This window comes from Epinephelus moara, chromosome 18 (genome assembly GCF_006386435.1).
Source record: "Epinephelus moara isolate mb chromosome 18, YSFRI_EMoa_1.0, whole genome shotgun sequence".
In the NCBI taxonomy this organism is placed as follows: domain Eukaryota; kingdom Metazoa; phylum Chordata; class Actinopteri; order Perciformes; family Serranidae; genus Epinephelus; species Epinephelus moara.
In genome coordinates this window covers 22,039,314-22,045,970 of record NC_065523.1, presented here as the reverse complement: position 1 = coordinate 22,045,970, position 6,657 = coordinate 22,039,314, and positions in this window count along the sequence as shown.

Sequence of the window (6,657 nt, the reverse complement as noted above, 5' to 3'; positions counted from 1 at the left end):
CTTGTCCTTTGCAGAGAGACTGGTCATCTTGACTCTTTATTTTACTCGTGTTTACTGCTGTGATCCGCCTAAACCGCGGGGGTTTTATGCTTGGAGCAGAGAATGGGCACACCCAGGACCACCTCCGAGATAGGCTGCTGTAAGGCGGTCCACCAAGCAGCGGGCATGAGATAAAGGCAAAATTGCATGCTCATCATCACAATAATTGTGTGCAAAATAGAAATTTGATGTCGCATGCTTGTATACGAACAAGTCAAAGCATAAGGCAGCATGTATTTTCATATCTGATCTCAGGGTCTTGCAAAAATTTCTCTGGAGCAAATAACAATATTTTTATTAACTACGACTTCAAACTGATCATCCGTGTTTGTGCGCACATGTTGTTGATCTCTGCTTAAAATGTTCAACCGTGCAGAGAGCAAGCAGTCCCAATTCAATCAGAATTCAAATCCAGGCTCTGCAATCAGGTAGTAGGGCCTAAAAGATTTATTGAAAACTTTCCAACATAATTACCAATATCATGTTCTGCTGCCAGGCCATACTTGGCGATTCTATGGCTTATCAAACCCAATGCCCTGCAGCTGGTACAGGGTGGGTCCACACAGAAGAAACAAATTGATAAGCTGTGTCGCTCAACTGATTGCAGTGTAAGTTACACACTACTGCCCTACATATCCGGAAATTGACTGTCAATTATAATCAAATGAGCAGAGAAATTGTTTTAGGGCTGGAGGCCTTTGGATGGAGGCAGAGTTGGGAGCTACAGAAGTCGGTGGCGGAGGTTTCTGTGAAGTGCTATAAAGTTTAGTTGATTCAAAACACACCCAAAACACACATTAAACATGTCTTGATAGAGACAATTTCAAACACAAGTACACAAATCGGCTTCACTATAACTCGCAGCATTCACAGACAAACACTTGTCTTTATCTGGACACATTTTCCCCACAAATACAACATGCTAATGTCATTAGCACAAGCCTATGGCATTTTACATTGTATAAATTAGCCTAGCAGCTAGTGATCTTTTCCTCTTCTCATGTAAAACCAGGGACAACAGCAACATTTAACAAAGGTAACAGCACTCAATTTGGCTCGGTTACAACTCACAAAGTTCACTGACAAAACAACTGTAACACTTAACAAATTTTCCAAACAAATACAACATGCTAATGCTATTAGCACAAGCCTTTGGTATTTTACATTGCATAAATTAGCCTAGCAGCTAGCAGACTTTTCCTCTACTCATGTAAAACCAGGGACAACAGCAACATTTAACAAAGGTAACACACAATTTGGCTCGGTTACAACTCACAAAGTTCACTGACAAAACAACTGTCATACTAAACACATTTTCCAAACAAATACAACATGCTAATGTTATTAGCACAACCCTATGGCATTTTACATTGTATAAGTTAGCCTAGCAGCTAGTGATCTTTTCCTCTTCTCATATAAAACCAGGGACAACAGCAACATTTAACAAAAGTAATGGCACACAATTTGGCTCTGTTACAACTCACAAAGTTCACTGACAAAACAACTGTCATACTAAACACATTTTCCAAACCAATACAACATGCTAATGTTATTAGCACAAGCCTATGGCATTTTACATTGTATAAATTAGCCTAGTGACAAGAAATTTCCTCTGCTCTTATGAAGCCAGGATAAATCCCTGAAGGATAAATCACACACAAGACTTAAAATGTTATTTTTGTGGAGGCTTTATTGTCTTCACAATTTATTGTTTCTTATCTGTGAAAATGAGACACAGTGAGACACTGTTGAAATTGCACTTATTTTTCTTAAGACATCTCAGGCTGTTTGTCTGTTATGCAGAAGGATGAACATCTACAGAATGAACTTGTAATTCTTTACACAAAAAAGGGAAATATTGGCACTGGTGGTTCTTATAGGTTATTGTGCAATGCTTTTATTGGTCCGGCTCATCTGGGATCAAACTGGGCTGTATTTGGCCCATGAACTAAAATGAGTTTGACACCCCAGAGTTAGAAGCACAAATATTAAGAATAAAATAATTGGAAATACAATCAACAATAAAAGCTGTAACGAACAGAGCCTGCCTCATAGAGACAAGACACACTGTTGTGACACACAATGAACTCAACAATCTCATAACAAAAACTCCTTGACCTCTGAACAACACTGTCATGGTGCAGACTGGGGGCATTGCTTACACTGGAGAACTTATCTCAGTGACCCCTCCCAAAGACAAGCAGCTGTCTGAGGAAAACAGCTGGTGCAATGATACGTGTTTTTCTTGAGACTGTAACTGGGGCACACTTAAAAAAAAAACAGTACACATTATTGCAGTGTTTTAAAGTTCTAGTGTGTAGGGTTGAGTGACATCTAGTGGTGAGGCTGAAGACTGCAACCAATTAAAACTTCCTCTGTGTGCCAGGTGAGAAGGAGAACTATGGTAGCCTTTGGTTTGTCTGTTACGGACATGGCAGACCCTGTGGAAGAGGACCTGATCTGTATGTAGATATAATGGCACCATCTAAGGTAACAGACACAGGATACTTATTTTTAGGTGATTGTAAAATAATGAAAACACAGTTATGGAGGATTTTGAGGAAGTAGTTTGTCCTGACTGTGTGCATACTACATGCAACAGTACGTACTTTTTAAGGGCAGCTGCAGTACCTACTAGAAGTAAACAGAAAAAGTATGTGATTCAGAACGCACCCAAGTTGTTCAAACACTCCAGAGTTTGGGAAAAACCAAACTTCCTCCTCCTCTCTGTCAACATACCAAACGCTGCCAGCTACAACGCAACAACTCATCTTGATTTTAGTGATGGTTTAAGCTTGGCTCTACATCTAACAACAGCCTCGATTCAGGTTCAGTGTGTACTTACTTTCTTGCAGGAGCTACCTCAAAACGGCCCAACTATGTCCAAGGTAGGGTTGTTTGCATCTGCGAACACTGCAGGCCACGACTGGTGAGGATTGTAGAAGCAGATTAGGGATTTGCAGCAGAACGTCACCCACTTCAAAGGTGCACGGAGAAGGGAAAAGTCAGAAGAGATAAAACGGTTGTGTGCAGAGCAACTTTATTGTAAGACCAAAGCATTTCAGCATGTGGTGGATGACCACAAGCAAAGGCCACAAGCCAAAATGATTCAGGCTAACAATAAAGTTGTTCCATATACTCCAAATGTTACTGGAGTTTTACCTCTTTATTGTTACCTCCTTGTTTAGGCATTTTTGACACATGATAAATAGCTGAGTCCTTTTGCTTCTCGTCCAACTGATTCCCCAGTTGGACCTGATGATGTTTTTGAAGGACTAGAAAACCTTTAGAGCAGATGGGCCTGAATGTCATGACTTTGAAGATGGCAACTTTCCTATTGAAAGAGAAAAAGGAGTTGTATGCACTGTCAGTGCAGCATTCTTGCCTGAACATCATCATAAACACATGGTAGAAGAACTGGCTAACAGTCGGCACCATAACAGTGCAGTTTACAGCCAGAAATGTTTATTCAAGATGTTTAGATCCTACTTGGTCAAAACACAATTTTAACCTGATGAAAATCCAAGTAGGATCAAAATGTCTTCATTAAACTTTTGTGGCATGGAGTACATGTGCAGGTATTGCTTTTTTCCATCATGTATACTATTTTCTTGATAGCCTTGCACCTACATGTTGTGCATATAACTATTCTCCCTCAACAAGTTGAAAAAGACAGCCAATCCACACAGCTTATCGCAGGAGTACTTACCGTGAGGCAGACAGTAAGTCATACAGCATTTGGTTATTCTCTGGCTTCACACATGGAGTTTTGCAAAGGAAGGAAACTGGACCCCTGGTCCTCCATAAAACCTGTTCATTTGAATTATTTCCAGGCATGAAGCAGCACTTCAGACAGTAATCGGTGCTAGAATAAAACACCTTACACATAGGCTTTGCATTAAACAAGAAGAAAAGGGCCATGTTTAATGTGTGGGAGCTTCATCTACTTCATATGGTCTGCCTGTCAACCTGCTTTTTGGGATGGGTTTGTGTTTGAGCATCCATTAATTGAGCTTTTTTCTGTGTGTATCTAGGGCCAGTGTCCAGCTGCATGATCTCTGGCACCACAGTGGGATTCTACCAAACTACAACCACCGTGCAGAAGGAAGTGTGCATCTACTCATGGACAGGAGGCTCATGCTTGTGACAGCACAAGATGTAAACATCAATGGTGTCCTCCACGGCTGAGCTGTAACATGAGCTAGCTCAGTGGTGCTGGGTGAGCTAGCAATAGATGCATATCTCCTTCTGCGCAGAGATACGGTTGATGGGTGCAGTTTTGTAGAAAGAAAGTAGTTCCTAGATGAAATTGTTCACAACCAGGTCTTGCGATTACCAGGTCATCATTTCTGGGAAGAGGCATTTCTGTTAAAGTTTTTCAATTTATTTTTTATTCATTTTTTGGCATTTTGAGCACAACAAGCCAAGTGCCATTTTAGCTCCATTATATTAAGAGAAGGCAGACATATGTATACGGCTGATATCTCACTCTAAAAAATGATTCATAGGGTTTGGCTAAAAATTAAGTTTTCAGCATTAAAAATGATGCTTGTTACATTCAAGTGTTTTTATCAGTTGAAAACTTATTTTAAGAAGTTGGTCAAGATTAAAGCATTTTGTTACACTTTTAAGTAGAATGAAATTAAGATAAATACGTTAGAATATCTTAAATAAAATAGTTTGTGCCTACATTTATAATGTTGCTGAGAGTGAAAAGAATGAAACTGAATTGAAACGTACATATGAACATGAAACAGGTCACTACAGCTGGGACAGTTTTGATGGTTTGGGGCCTGATGATGATGTGAACGGTGTGTTGATGCAGACCGAGAGAACATAATTAACTGTTTGTGTTAGAGCGCCCTCTTGTGGACATAATCCAACATGTCCAATGAAAGATGGATCAACTGACTTCAAGTCTGTAAAAAACATTACAAAACAAATATAAAACTAGGATTGCTGCCTCGCATTTGTGTGACTGTCGGTCAAGTTACAGTTAACATCCATGTCTGTCCAGACTCATATGTAGCCATGACAGGTGAAAATCCTTCGAATATGGATTTTGCTGCAAAGAAGCTACAAATTCCAAAACAGGGATGCTTCACACACATCTTCAACCAGGCAGCACAGACAATCTATACAAAGTGTCTCCCCTTCTGTTGAGAGTTGTGGCATTGAATAATGGCCAGAGTAGAGTTTTTGCACAACATTATGATGTCACAGTGATGCTGCCCTTTGCTTTTTTTGGATATAAAATGTCATCAGCATTTATTATGTTAGACATTTGTGTGAAATGTTGTCATAGTTAGTGTATGAATTATTTGGCTTAAAGCATGTTTTGTGAAGTCACAGTGACCGTTGACCACCTATATCATCAGGTCCAAGCAGACGTTTGTGCCAAATTTGAAGAAATTCCCTCCAGGCCTTCTTGAGATATTATGTAGAGGAAAACATGTGTGTATGGACGTAGGGACAACTTGAAAAACATACAGCGTTAAGCCACAGCTGTTGTGGCACTGAGACAAAAGGTCAATTTTGAGGTGAACACTGACGCGTCTGTAAGAAGGCAAACTAATGCTTATTCTTTTTCAGGAAGCTGAGGAGTTTGGATGTAGAAAGGACGATCATGTTCTGCTTTTATTGAGTCCGTTCTTTCTGTTAACATTGTCTGTTGGTTTGATAATCTGAGCCTTAAAAACAAGAACAAGTTGGAGAAGATGGTCACGTTGTAATAACCTACAGTATCTGTATGAAGCAAGGGTCACCTTTAAAGCTCTGCCTATTGTCTCAGACTCTCAACATCCCCTCCATGTTGAGTTTCGCATGCTTCCATCGGGGCGGAGGTTTTTCCTCCCTAAATGCAGCACCAAGTGTTACAGATCGTCCTTTGTCCCGTCTGTTATCACTTATCTTAACCAGCAGTGACCTCTAATGTCCATGATTTACCCCTGACAGTGTGAGATACTGGATTCTGTGTGCTATGTATAGACTGTCTGTTTTGTTGTACTCATGACCACTGTCTGTATCTCAAATCACCCCTTGGTGACATTAAAATTTTACCTTACCTTACCTTAAACATATGCAAAAAAAAAAGTCCTTTAATTCAGGTTTTACCCCTAAGAGACACATTGTTATGCTGAGCTACACCATTTTATTAGAACTCACTATAATGCTGCACATCTGCTAGTGCACACTGTTTTCATCCCTCTGTGCTGGTGATAGCCATGGCCCGAGGCGCTTTTATTTTTGGGCTGTCTGTCCATCTGTCCATTCCCCCTTACTTGTGAAATCACTATCTCTAAAATGCCCGAGGGGAATTTCTTTAAATGTGTCACAAATGTCCAATTGGACTCGAGGATGATTAGATTTTAGTGATCAAAGGTCATAACTGGCCATAACTCAACACAAATGTCTAATTGAGTTAAGTGATAAGGTGATGCCATTTTATATCCAAAAGGTCAAAGGTCAGCTTCACTGTGACATCATAATGTTCTGCAAAAAACACTTCTCTGGCCATTATTCAACGCCATAACTCAGCAACAGAAGGGAAGACATGTGGTCAGATACTGAATTGGTGACTGTGCGGATTGTATAGCGTCTGTGCTGCCCGGTTAAAAA